Raw genomic sequence first — 14,076 nt, forward strand, 5'->3', positions numbered from 1 at the left:
GTTATGTTAGGCGGAGTCACAGAGAGCAGGTTACATTAGGTGGAGTCACAGAGCGCGGGTTACATTAGGCGGAGTCACAGAGCGGGTTACATTAGGCGGAGTCACAGAGAGCAGTTACGTTAGGCGGAGTCACAGAGAGCAGGTTACATTAGGCATAGTGACAGAGAGCAGGTTACATTAGGCGGAGTCACAGAGAGCAGGCTACGTTAGGCAGAGTCACAGAGAGCAGATTACTTTAGGCGGAGTCACAGAGAGCAGATTACATTAGGCGGAGTCACAGAGAGCAGGTTACGTTAGGCGGAGTCACAGTGTGCAGATTACATTATGCGGGGTCAGAGTGCGGGTTACATTAGGTGGAGTCACAAAGCGCGGGTTACATTAGGCGGATTCACAAAGCGCGGGTTACGTTAGGCGTAGTGACAGAGAGCAGGTTACATTAGGCGGAGTCACAGAGAGCAGTCTTCGTTAGGCGGAGTCACCGAGAGCAGGTTTCTTTAGGCGGAGTCACCGAGAGCAGATTACGTTAGGCGGAGTCACAGAGAGCAGGTTACCTTAGGCGAAGTCACAGAGAGCAGGTTACCTTAGGCGAAGTCACAGAGAGCGGGTTAAATTAGGCGGAGTCACAGAGAACGGGTTACATTAGGCGGAGTCACAGAGTGCGAGTTACATTAGGCGGAGTCACAAAGAGCAGGTTACATTAGGCGGAGTCACAGAGAGCAGGTTACATTAGGCGGAGTCACAGAGATCAGGTTACATTAGGCGGAGTCACAGCGCGGGTTACATTAGGCGTAGTCACAGAGCGGGTTACATTAGGCGGAGTCACAGAGAGAAGTCACAGAGAGCAGTTACGTTAGGCGGAGTCACAGAGAGCAGGTTACATTAGGCAAAATCACAGAGAGCAGGCTACGTTAGGCGGAGTCACCGAGAGCAGGTTACTTTAGGCGGAGTCACAGAGAGCAGGTTACTTTAGGCGGAGTCACCGAGAGCAGGTTACTTTAGGCGGAGTCACAGAGAGTAGATTACGTTAGGCGGAGTCACAGAGAGCAGGTTACGTTAGGTGGAGTCAGTGTGCAGGTTACGTTACGCGGGGTCAGAGTGCGGGTTACATTAGGTGGAGTCACAGAGCGCGGGTTACATTAGGCGGAGTCACAGAGCGCGGGTTACATTACGCGGAGTCACAGAGCACGGGTTACATTAGGCGGAGTCACAGCGCGGGTTACATTAGGCGGAGTCACAGAGCGCGGGTTACGTTAGGCGGAGTCACAGAGAGCAGGTCGCGTTAGGCGGAGTCACAAAGAGCAGGTTACATTAGGCGGAGTCACAGAGAGCAGGTTACATTAGGCAGAGTCACAGCGAGCAGGTTACATTAGGCGGAGTCACAGAGCGCGGGTTACATTAGGCGGAGTCACAGAGCGGGTTACATTAGGCGGAGTCACAGAGAGAAGTCACAGAGAGCAGTTACGTTAGGCGGAGTCACAGAGAGCAGGTTACATTAGGCATAGTGACACAGAGCAGGTTACATTAGGCGGAGTCACAGAGAGCAGGCTATGTTAGGCGGAGTCACCGAGAGCAGGTTACTGTAGGCGGAGTCACAGTGTGCAGGTTATGTTATGCGGGGTCAGAGTCCGGGTTACATTAGGCGGAGTCACAAAGAGCAGGTTACATTAGGCGGAGTCAAAGAGCGCAGGTTACGTTTGGCGGAGTCACATAGCGCGGGTTACGTTCGGTACGTTCGGCGGAGTCACAGAGAGCGGGTTATGTTAGGCGGAGTCAAAGAGAGCAGGTTACGTTAGGCGGAGTCACAGAGAGCAGGTTACGTTAGGCGGAGTCACAGAGAGCAGTTACGTTAGGCGGAATCACAGAGATCGGGTTACGTTAGGCGGAGTCACAGAGAGCGGGTTAAATTAGGCGGAGTCACAGAGAGCGGGTTACATTAGGCGGAGTCACAGAGAGCGGGTTACATTAGGCGGAGTCACAGAGAGCAGGTTAAATTAGGCGGAGTCACAGAGAGCGGGTTACATTAGGCGTAGTGACAGAGAGCAGGTTACATTAGGCGGAGTCACCGAGAGCAGGTTACTTTAGGCGGAGTCACAGAGCAGGTTACATTAGGTGGAGTCACAGAGAGCGGGTTATGTTAGGCGGAGTCACAGAGCGTGGGTTACATTAGGCGGAGTCACAGAGAGTGAGTTACTTTAGGCGGAGTCACAGAGAGAAGTCACAGAAAGCTGTTGCATTAGGCGGAGTCACAGAGAGCAGGTTACGTTAGGCGGAGTCACTGAGAGCAGGTTACTTTAGGCGGAGTCACAGAGAGCAGGTTACTTTAGGCGGAGTCACAGAGTGCAGGTTACGTGAGGCTGAGTCACAGTGTGCAGGTTACGTTAGGCGGAGTCAGAGTGCAGGTTACATTAGGCGGAGTCAAAGAGCGCGGGTTACGTTAGGCGGAGTCACAGAGAGCAGGTTGCATTAGGCGGAGTCACAGAGAGCGGGTTACGTTAGGCGGAGTCACAGAGAGCAGGTTACGTTAGGCGGAGTCACAGAGAGCAGTTACGTTAGGCGGAATCACAGAGATCAGGTTAAGTTAGGCGGAGTCACAGAGTGCAGATTGCATTAGGCGGAGTCACAGAGAGCGGGTTAAATTAGGCGGAGTCACAGAGAGCGGGTTACATTAGGCGGAGTCACAGAGAGCCGGTTACATTAGGCGGAGTCACAGAGCGCAGGTTACATTAGGCGGAGTCACAGAGAGCAGGTTATGTTAGGCGGAGTCACAGAGAGCGGGTTATGTTAGGCGGAGTCACAGAGCGCGGGTTACATTAGGCGGAGTCACAGAGCGCGGGTTACATTAGGCGGAGTCACAGAGAGCAGATTACATTAGGCGGAGTCACAGAGAGCGGGTTACTTTAGGCGGAATCACCGAGAGCAGATTACATTAGGCGGAGTCACTGAGAGCAGGTTACATTAGGCGGAGTCACCGAGAGCAGGTTACTTTAGGCGGAGTCACAGAGCGCGGGTTACATTAGGCGGAGTCACAGAGAGCAGATTACATTAGGCAGAGTCACAGAGAGCGGGTTACATTAGGCGGAGTCACAGAGCGCGGGTTACATTAGACGGAGTCACAGAGAGCAGGTTACATTAGGCGGAGTCACAGAGCGCGGGTTACATTAGGCGGAGTCACAGAGAGCGGGTTACATTAGGCGAAGTCACAGAGCGCGGGTTACATTAGGCGGAGTCACAGAGCGCGGGTTACATTAGGCGGAGTCACAGAGAACTGGTTGCATTAGGCGGAGTCACAGAGCGCGGGTTACATTAGGCGGAGTCACAGAGTGCGGGTTACATTAGGCGGAGTCACAGAGAGCAGGTTACGTTAGGCGGAGTCAGAGCGCGGGTTACGTTAGGCGGAGTCACAGAGCGTGGGTTACGTTAGGCGGAGTCACAGAGCGTGGGTTACGTTAGGCGGAGTCACAGAGAGCGGGTTACGTTAGGCGGAGTCACAGAGAGCGGGTTACGTTAGGCGGAGTCACAGAGAGCGGGTTACATTAGGCGGAGTCACAGAGCGCGGGTTACGTTAGGCGCAGTCACAGAGCGTGGGTTACGTTAGGCGGAGTCACAGAGAGCGGGTTACATTAGGCGGAGTCACAGAGCGCGGGTTACATTAGGCGGAGCCATAGAGCGCGGGTTACATTAGGCGGAGTCACAGAGCGCAGGTTACGTTAGACGGAGTCACAGAGTGCAGGTTACGTTAGGCGGAGTCACAGAGAGCGGGTTACATTAGGCGGAGTCACAGAGAATGGGTTGCATTAGGCGGAGTCACAGAGCGCGGGTTACATTAGGCGGAGTCACAGAGAACGGGTTGCATTAGGCGGAGTCACAGAGCGCGGGTTACATTAGGCGGAGTCACAGAGTGCGGGTTACGTTAGGCGGAGTCACAGAGCGTGGGTTACGTTAGGCGGAGCCACAGAGCGTGGGTTACGTTAGGCGGAGCCACAGAGCGTGGGTTACGTTAGGCGGAGCCACAGAGCGTGGGTTACGTTAGGCGGAGTCACAGAGAGCGGGTTACGTTAGGCGGAGTCACACAGCGGGTTACATTTGGCGGAGTCACAGAGCGCGGGTTACATTAGGCGGAGCCATAGAGCGCGGGTTACATTAGGCGGAGTCATAGAGCGCGTGTTACATTAGGCGGAGTCACAGAGAGCAGGTTACATTAGGTGGAGCCATAGAGCGCGGGTTACATTAGGCGGAGTCATAGAGCGCGGGTTACATTAGGCGGAGTCACAGAGAGCGGGTTACATTAGGTGGAGTCACAGAGAGCGGGTTACATTAGGCGGAGTCACAAAGCGCGGGTTACGTTAGGCGGAGTCACAGAGAGCATGTTACGTTAGGCGGAGTCACACAGCGGGTTACATTAGGCGGAGTCACACAGCGGGTTACATTAGGCGGAGTCACAGAGCGCGGGTTACATTAGGCGGAGCCATAGAGCGCAGGTTACATTAGGCGGAGTCACAGAGCGCGGGTTACATTAGGCGGAGTTACAGAGCGCAGGTTACATTAGGCGGAGTCACAGAGAGCAGGTTACATTAGGCGGAGTCGCAGAGCGTAGGTTACGTTAGGCGGAGTCACAGAGCGTAGGTTACGTTAGGCGGAGTCACAGAGCGCAGGTTACGTTGGGTGGAGTCACAGAGCGCAGGTTACGTTGGGTGGAGTCACAGAGCGCGGGTTACGTTAGGCGGAGTCAGTAAGTTAGGCAGAGGTTGCAGCACCAGGAAAGCACTGTGTTTAGACCGGGTCATTCTGTGTAACTTGTGCTCCACCCTGAGCTGAACTTTGCAGTTTGGGTGGAGATGTGTTTGGGTGATTTAGGATAGGAGTACACAAAGTCCAACACTATCATTACTGAGGCGTGAAAGTCCTGTTCACTGAGCAAATGTTTACTTGGCTTATCCGGGGTGTGCTGGGCAGCCGAGCCTGTCTTCAAGGAATTGTTCATCAGCTGTGTTGGGCAGAGCTGCTTATGCATTATACAGGCAAGCTAGGCACGCACCTAGGACTCTACACTACAGGGGGGGGCAACGTGACATTTTTACTTCCCAGAATACTGGCGGTGATAACTAATAGGGTGGCTCTGTTTCTGTGTCTCATAGGCCCAGTGCACACCAAAACCGCTAGCAGATCCTTAAAACGCTAGCGGTTTTTGGAGCAGATTTCAGAGCGATTCTAGGCATGTTTATAGAGGTTTTCTAAACATGCCTAGCGTTTTTGGGAGCGTTTTTGTGTAGCAGATTTCATATATTGTTACATTAAAAGCTGTTATGCTGGTGATACACGGTAGGTTTCTGTACCGTGTATCGACTAGGTGATCCGGCCAGTTGATAATATTCAGCTGGCCCGATCAAGCCGCTCGACCCGCGCCGACGGACAATGGCAGGGAATCGAGCGCTAAGAAGGAAGCGCCGGCGGGGACGAGCGGTAATTGATCCACGTGCGGACGAGCGGGGACGCGGCTGGGGTCGATCCGGCGGCTAATCGGCAGCCGGATCGTCCCGTGTATTCCCAGCATTACTGAACAGCTTCTTTAACAAAAACGCCTGGAAAACCGTTCTCTTTACATTGGAGGCAGAAACGCTTTTCTTCTGCAAACCGCAAACGTGCAGCAGGAGGAATATTTGCAGTTTGCTAAAAACCTCAAACTGCTGGTGTGCACCATCCCATTGAGATACATTAGCCAAGCGTTTTCACAGGCGGATGCGGTTGGCGGATCGCTGCTAAAACCGCTCGGTGTGCACTGGGCCATATCTGCAGGTCGTTCTATCCAGCAGAAAATGTGAAGTAGTGCTGGAACAAGGGTTCACCAAACCAGATCTATCTGTGGCTAAAAAACAGAGTGCAAATAAAATCATACAATTAAAAAACATGCCCACATAGAGGAGCACATTAGTAGCACATAAAAAAGCAAACACCAATGTGATGAACAGTGGCCTCCAACTACGGTAACAGAGATAAACAGAGGAGGAGGTAAGAAATTGACTTCTAAGTAGTTAGAGCAATGTCCTACCTGGCATTCAAACGGGCGAGTCCCAAAATGGAAAGTCCAGAGGGCCCCCCTCGCCTGCAAGCATGGCAAGAATGTTAGAATGGTCTTCAGTGCTAAGATCAGACGGGTGGCAGGACTTGGAGAGATAGGAGGTCACGTATCAAATTAAATCATTTCTCCTGGCCTGCAGCGTAGCTGCCCTACTTTGCTGTCAGAAATCCGGAGTTCCCAATCCCTGCATCTCCCTTACTTCCTGGTGTGTGATAAACTGATGATCTCGTCCTCTGTATGCTGGACATACAAGCTACTGTGAGAAGTGCCAGGGGTGCACCAATCGATCTGATGTGCGGGGACCACCCCTGGAGTCACAGGGAATCTTCAACAATCACCGAAGGTCCGCACCACCAAACTTCAAGTTTATTTATAGCTCTCAGATTAAAATAACATCATTAAAAAACAGGTCTGCATGATGATAACGCACAGGCATTTCGACCCTTCCTTCTCAAATCATTGCAGAGTCTGACGAGCAAAGAACCACATAATTAATATGTGCTACTGAGAAGCCCCGGGTGCTAAACATGGTGCTGGGCACACAGCTATATTTACATTCAACCTCAGAGGGAGATACATGCCGTAGATTGTTTAGCAAATATAAATAAATGTCATTCAGATGAAAGGGGTCTTAAAAGGATGTTTTCTACTTACCTGTTCTCGGTTTTGGATGGTGAGTTCACAAGGTCACGTCTCTCTCACCTTTTTGGGTCTTGGAATGTGTTATTGATTTCATAGCTTGCACTCTGTTATACATTTTTTTTTTTTTTTTTTTTTTTCTTTTCTCTGTTATACATTTTATTAATTATGCCACATCTGTCATTGTAAGGCCAACAATTAGAGCTATGTATAAACACATAAGTGTACTGTCCTCTCGCACTCCCTGTAATTTCCTGCTCCTGCCTGGATGTGCACAGCAGCCGAGGCCGGGAGTGTTATGGGTATGCATGCTCTGTCCTCTCGCACTCCCTGTAATTTCCTGCTCCTGCCTGGATGTGCACAGCAGCCGAGGCCGGGAGTGTTATGGGTATGCATGCTCTGTCCTCTCCTGCTCCCTGTAATTTCCTGCTCCTGCCTGGATGTGCACAGCAGCCGAGGCCGGGAGTGTTATGGGTATGCATGCTCTGTCCTCTCGCACTCCCTGTAATTTCCTGCTCCTGCCTGGATGTGCACAACAGCCGAGGCCGGGAGTGTTATGGGTATGCATGCTCTGTCCTCTCCTGCTCCCTGTAATTTCCTGCTCCTGCCTGGATGTGCACAGCAGCTGAGGCCGGAGTGTTATGGGTATGCATGCTCTGTCCTCTCCTGCTCCCTGTAATTTCCCCTCCTGCCTGGATGTGCACAGCAGCTGAGGCCGGGAGTGTTATGGGTATGCATGCTCTGTCCTCTCCTGCTCCCTGTAATTTCCTGCTCCTGCCTGGATGTGCACAGCAGCCGAGGCTGGGAGTGTTATGGGTATGCATGCTCTGTCCTCTCCTGCTCCCTGTAATTTCCTGCTCCTGCCTGGATGTGCACAGCAGCCGAGGCCGGGAGTGTTATGGGTATGCATGCTCTGTCCTCTCCTGCTCCCTGTAATTTCCTGCTCCTGTCTGGATGTGCACAGCAGCCGAGGCCGGGAGTGTTATGGGTATGCATGCTCTGTCCTCTCGCACTCCCTGTAATTTCCTGCTCCTGCCTGGATGTGCACAGCAGCCGAGGCCGGGGGTGTTATGGGTATGCATGCTCTGTCCTCTCGCACTCCCTGTAATTTCCTGCTCCTGCCTGGATGTGCACAGCAGCCGAGGCCGGGGGTGTTATGGGTATGCATGCTCTGTCCTCTCCTGCTCCCTGTAATTTCCTGCTCCTGTCTGGATGTGCACAGCAGCCGAGGCCGGGAGTGTTATGGGTATGCATGCTCTGTCCTCTCCTGCTCCCTGTAATTTCCCCTCCTGCCTGGATGTGCACAGCAGCTGAGGCCGGGAGTGTTATGGGTATGCATGCTCTGTCCTCTCCTGCTCCCTGTAATTTCCTGCTCCTGCCTGGATGTGCACAGCAGCTGAGGCCGGAGTGTTATGGGTATGCATGCTCTGTCCTCTCCTGCTCCCTGTAATTTCCTGCTCCTCCCTGGATGTGCACAGCAGCCGAGGCTGGGAGTGTTATGGGTATGCATGCTCTGTCCTCTCATGCTCCCTGTAATTTCCTGCTCCTGCCTGGATGTGCACAGCAGCCGAGGCCGGGGGTGTTATGGGTATGCATGCTCTGTCCTCCTGCTCCCTGTAATTTCCCCTCCTGCCTGGATGTGCACAGCAGCTGAGGCCAGGAGTGTTATGGGTATGCATGCTCTGTCCTCTCCTGCTCCCTGTAATTTCCTGCTCCTGCCTGGATGTGCACAGCAGCCGAGGCCGGGAGTGTTATGGGTATGCATGCTCTGTCCTCTCCTGCTCCCTGTAATTTCCTGCTCCTGCCTGGATGTGCACAGCAGCTGAGGCTGGGAGTATTATGGGTATGCATGCTCTGTCCTCTCCTGCTCCCTGTAATTTCCTGCTCCTGCCTACATGTGCACAGCAGCTGAGGCCGGGAGTGTTATGGGTATGCATGCTCTGTCCTCTCCTGCTCCCTGTAATTTCCTGCTCCTGCCTGGATGTGCACAGCAGCTGAGGCCGGAGTGTTATGGGTATGCATGCTCTGTCCTCTCCTGCTCCCTGTAATTTCCTGCTCCTGCCTGGATGTGCACAGCAGCCGAGGCTGGGAGTGTTATGGGTATGCATGCTCTGTCCTCTCCTGCTCCCTGTAATTATCTGCTCCTGCCTGGATGTGCACAGCAGCCGAGGCCGGGAGTGTTATGGGTATGCATGCTCTGTCCTCTCCTGCTCCCTGTAATTTCCTGCTCCTGCCTGGATGTGCACAGCAGCTGAGGCCGGGAGTGTTATGGGTATGCATGCTCTGTCCTCTCCTGCTCCCTGTAATTTCCTGCTCCTGCCTGGATGTGCCTCAGCTGTGCTCCTGCCTGGATGTGCACAGCAGCTGAGGCCGGAGTGTTATGGGTATGCATGCTCTGTCCTCTCGCACTCCCTGTAATTTCCTGCTCCTGCCTGGATGTGCACAGCAGCTGAGGCTGGGAGTGTTATGGGTATGCATGCTCTGTCCTCTCCTGCTCCCTGTAATTTCCTGCTCCTGCCTGGATGTGCACAGCAGCCGAGGCCGGGAGTGTTATGGGTATGCATGCTCTGTCCTCTCATGCTCCCTGTAATTTCCTGCTCCTGCCTGGATGTGCACAGCAGCCGAGGCCGGGAGTGTTATGGGTATGCATGCTCTGTCCTCTCATGCTCCCTGTAATTTCCTGCTCCTGCCTGGATGTGCACAACAGCTGAGGCCGGGAGTGTTATGGGTATGCATGCTCTGTCCTCTCCTGCTCCCTGTAATTTCCTGCTCCTGCCTGGATGTGCACAGCAGCTGAGGCCGGGAGTGTTATGGGTATGCATGCTCTGTCCTCTCCTGCTCCCTGTAATTTCCTGCTCCTGCCTGGATGTGCACAGCAGCTGAGGCCGGGAGTGTTATGGGTATGCATGCTCTGTCCTCTCCTGCTCCCTGTAATTTCCTGCTCCTGCCTGGATGTGCACAGCAGCTGAGGCCGGAAGTGTTATGGGTATGCATGCTCTGTCCTCTCCTGCTCCCTGTAATTTCCTGCTCCTGCCTGGATGTGCACAGCAGCCGAGGCCGGGAGTGTTATGGGTATGCATGCTCTGTCCTCTCCTGCTCCCTGTAATTTCCTGCTCCTGCCTGGATGTGCACAGCAGCAGAGGCCAGGAGTGTTATGGGTATGCATGCTCTGTCCTCTCCTGCTCCCTGTAATTTCCTGCTCCTGCCTGGATGTGCACAGCAGCTGAGGCTGGGAGTGTTATGGGTATGCATGCTCTGTCCTCTCCTGCTCCCTGTAATTTCCTGCTCCTGCCTGGATGTGCACAACAGCTGAGGCTGGGAGTGTTATGGGTATGCATGCTCTGTCCTCTCCTGCTCCCTGTAATTTCCTGCTCCTGCCTGGATGTGCACAGCAGCCGAGGCCGGGAGTGTTATGGGTATGCATGCTCTGTCCTCTCATGCTCCCTGTAATTTCCTGCTCCTGCCTGGATGTGCACAGCAGCTGAGGCCGGAGTGTTATGGGTATGCATGCTCTGTCCTCTCCTGCTCCCTGTAATTTCCTGCTCCTGCCTGGATGTGCACAGCAGCCGAGGCTGGGAGTGTTATGGGTATGCATGCTCTGTCCTCTCATGCTCCCTGTAATTTCCTGCTCCTGCCTGGATGTGCACAGCAGCGGAGGCTGGGAGTGTTATGGGTATGCATGCTCTGTCCTCTCATGCTCCCTGTAATTTCCTGCTCCTGCCTGGATGTGCACAGCAGCCGAGGACGGGAGTGTTATGGGTATGCATGCTCTGTCCTCTCCTGCTCCCTGTAATTTCCTGCTCCTGCCTGGATGTGCACAGCAGCTGAGGCCGGGGGTGTTATGGGTATGCATGCTCTGTCCTCTCATGCTCCCTGTAATTTCCTGCTCCTGCCTGGATGTGCACAGCAGCCGAGGCCGGGAGTGTTATGGGTATGCATGCTCTGTCCTCTCCTGCTCCCTGTAATTTCCTGCTCCTGCCTGGATGTGCACAGCAGCCGAGGCCGGGAGTGTTATGGGTATGCATGCTCTGTCCTCTCCTGCTCCCTGTAATTTCCTGCTCCTGCCTGGATGTGCACAGCAGCTGAGGCCGGGAGTGTTATGGGTATATGCTCTGTCCTCTCATGCTCCCTGTAATTTCCTGCTCCTGCCTGGATGTGCACAGCAGCTGAGGCCGGGAGTGTTATGGGTATGCATGCTCTGTCCTCTCATGCTCCCTGTAATTTCCTGCTCCTGCCTGGATGTGCACAGCAGCCGAGGCCGGGAGTGTTATGGGTATGCATGCTCTGTCCTCTCATGCTCCCTGTAATTTCCTGCTCCTGCCTGGATGTGCACAGCAGTTGAGGCCGGGAGTGTTATGGGTATATGCTCTGTCCTCTCATGCTCCCTGTAATTTCCTGCTCCTGCCTGGATGTGCACAGCAGCCGAGGCCGGGAGTGTTATGGGTATGCATGCTCTGTCCTCTCCTGCTCCCTGTAATTTCCTGCTCCTGCCTAGATGTGCACAGCAGCCGAGGCCGGGAGTGTTATGGGTATGCATGCTCTGTCCTCTCCTGCTCCCTGTAATTTCCTGCTCCTGCCTGGATGTGCACAGCAGCTGAGGCCAGGAGTGTTATGGGTATGCATGCTCTGTCCTCTCATGCTCCCTGTAATTTCCTGCTCCTGCCTGGATGTGCACAGCAGCTGAGGCTGGGAGTGTTATGGGTATATGCTCTGTCCTCTCATGCTCCCTGTAATTTCCTGCTCCTGCCTGGATGTGCACAGCAGCCGAGATCGGGAGAGTTATGGGTACGCATGCTCTGTCCTCTCATGCTCCCTGTAATTTCCTGCTCCTGCCTGGATGTGCACAGCAGCTGAGGCTGGGAGTGTTATGGGTATATGCTCTGTCCTCTCATGCTCCCTGTAATTTCCTGCTCCTGCCTGGATGTGCACAGCAGCTGAGGCTGGGAGTGTTATGGGTATATGCTCTGTCCTCTCATGCTCCCTGTAATTTCCTGCTCCTGCCTGGATGTGCACAGCAGCCGAGGTCGGGAGAGTTATGGGTACGCATGCTCTGTCCTCTCATGCTCCCTGTAATTTCCTGCTCCTGCCTGGATGTGCACAGCAGCCGAGGCCGGGAGTGTTATGGGTATGCATGCTCTGTCCTCTCCTGCTCCCTGTAATTTCCTGCTCCTGCCTGGATGTGCACAGCAGCTGAGGCCGGGAGTGTTATGGGTATGCATGCTCTGTCCTCTCATGCTCCCTGTAATTTCCTGCTCCTGCCTGGATGTGCACAGCAGCTGAGGCCGGGAGTGTTATGGGTATGCATGCTCTGTCCTCTCCTGCTCCCTGTAATTTCCTGCTCCTGCCTGGATGTGCACAGCAGCCGAGGCCGGGAGTGTTATGGGTATGCATGCTCTGTCCTCTCCTGCTCCCTGTAATTTCCTGCTCCTGCCTGGATGTGCACAGCAGCTGAGGCTGGGAGTGTTATGGGTATGCATGCTCTGTCCTCTCGCACTCCCTGTAATTTCCTGCTCCTGCCTGGATGTGCACAGCAGCCGAGGCCGGAGTGTTATGGGTATGCATGCTCTGTCCTCTCCTGCTCCCTGTAATTTCCTGCTCCTGCCTGGATGTGCACAGCAGCCGAGGCTGGGAGTGTTATGGGTATGCATGCTCTGTCCTCTCCTGCTCCCTGTAATTTCCTGCTCCTGCCTGGATGTGCACAGCAGCCAAGGCCGGAGTGTTATGGGTATGCATGCTCTGTCCTCTCCTGCTCCCTGTAATTTCCTGCTCCTGCCTGGATGTGCACCGCAGCCGAGGCCGGGAGTGTTATGGGTATGCATGCTCTGTCCTCTCCTGCTCCCTGTAATTTCCTGCTCCTGCCTGGATGTGCACAGCAGCTGAGGCCGGGAGTGTTATGGATATGCATGCTCTGTCCTCCTGCTCCCTGTAATTTCCTGCTCCTGCCTGGATGTGCACAGCAGCCGAGGCCGGGAGTGTTATGGGTATGCATGCTCTGTCCTCTCCTGCTCCCTGTAATTTCCTGCTCCTGCCTGGATGTGCACAGCAGCCGAGGCCGGGAGTGTTATGGGTATGCATGCTCTGTCCTCTCCTGCTCCCTGTAATTTCCTGCTCCTGCCTGGATGTGCACAGCAGCAGAGGCCAGGAGTGTTATGGGTATGCATGCTCTGTCCTCCTGCTCCCTGTAATTTCCTGCTCCTGCCTGGATGTGCACAGCAGCCGAGGCCGGGAGTGTTATGGGTATGCATGCTCTGTCCTCTCATGCTCCCTGTAATTTCCTGCTCCTGCCTGAATGTGCACAGCAGCCGAGGCCGGGAGTGTTGTGGGTATGCATGCTCTGTCCTCTCCTGCTCCCTGTAATTTCCTGCTCCTGCCTGGATGTGCACAGCAGCCGAGGCTGGGAGTGTTATGGGTATGCATGCTCTGTCCTCTCATGCTCCCTGTAATTTCCTGCTCCTGCCTACATGTGCACAGCAGCTGAGGCCGGGAGTGTTATGGGTATGCATGCTCTGTCCTCTCCTGCTCCCTGTAATTTCCTGCTCCTGCCTGGATGTGCACAGCAGCCGAGGCCGGGAGTGTTATGGGTATGCATGCTCTGTCCTCTCCTGCTCCCTGTAATTTCCTGCTCCTGCCTGGATGTGCACAGCAGCAGAGGCCAGGAGTGTTATGGGTATGCATGCTCTGTCCTCCTGCTCCCTGTAATTTCCTGCTCCTGCCTGGATGTGCACAGCAGCCGAGGCCGGGAGTGTTATGGGTATGCATGCTCTGTCCTCTCATGCTCCCTGTAATTTCCTGCTCCTGCCTGAATGTGCACAGCAGCCGAGGCCGGGAGTGTTGTGGGTATGCATGCTCTGTCCTCTCCTGCTCCCTGTAATTTCCTGCTCCTGCCTGGATGTGCACAGCAGCCGAGGCTGGGAGTGTTATGGGTATGCATGCTCTGTCCTCTCATGCTCCCTGTAATTTCCTGCTCCTGCCTGAATGTGCACAGCAGCCGAGGCCGGGAGTGTTATGGGTATGCATGCTCTGTCCTCTCCTGCTCCCTGTAATTTCCTGCTCCTGCCTGGATGTGCACAGCAGCTGAGGCTGGGAGTGTTATGGGTATGCATGCTCTGTCCTCTCCTGCTCCCTGTAATTTCCTGCTCCTGCCTGGATGTGCACAGCAGCCGAGGCCGGGAGTGTTATGGGTATGCATGCTCTGTCCTCTCATGCTCCCTGTAATTTCCTGCTCCTGCCTGGATGTGCACAGCAGCCGAGGCCGGGAGTGTTATGGGTATGCATGCTCTGTCCTCTCATGCTCCCTGTAATTTCCTGCTCCTGGCAGGATGTGCACAGCAGCTGAGGCCAGAGTGTTATGGGTATGCATG

Source organism: Hyperolius riggenbachi, chromosome 7 (assembly GCF_040937935.1).
Source record: "Hyperolius riggenbachi isolate aHypRig1 chromosome 7, aHypRig1.pri, whole genome shotgun sequence".
Taxonomy (NCBI): Eukaryota; Metazoa; Chordata; class Amphibia; order Anura; family Hyperoliidae; genus Hyperolius; species Hyperolius riggenbachi.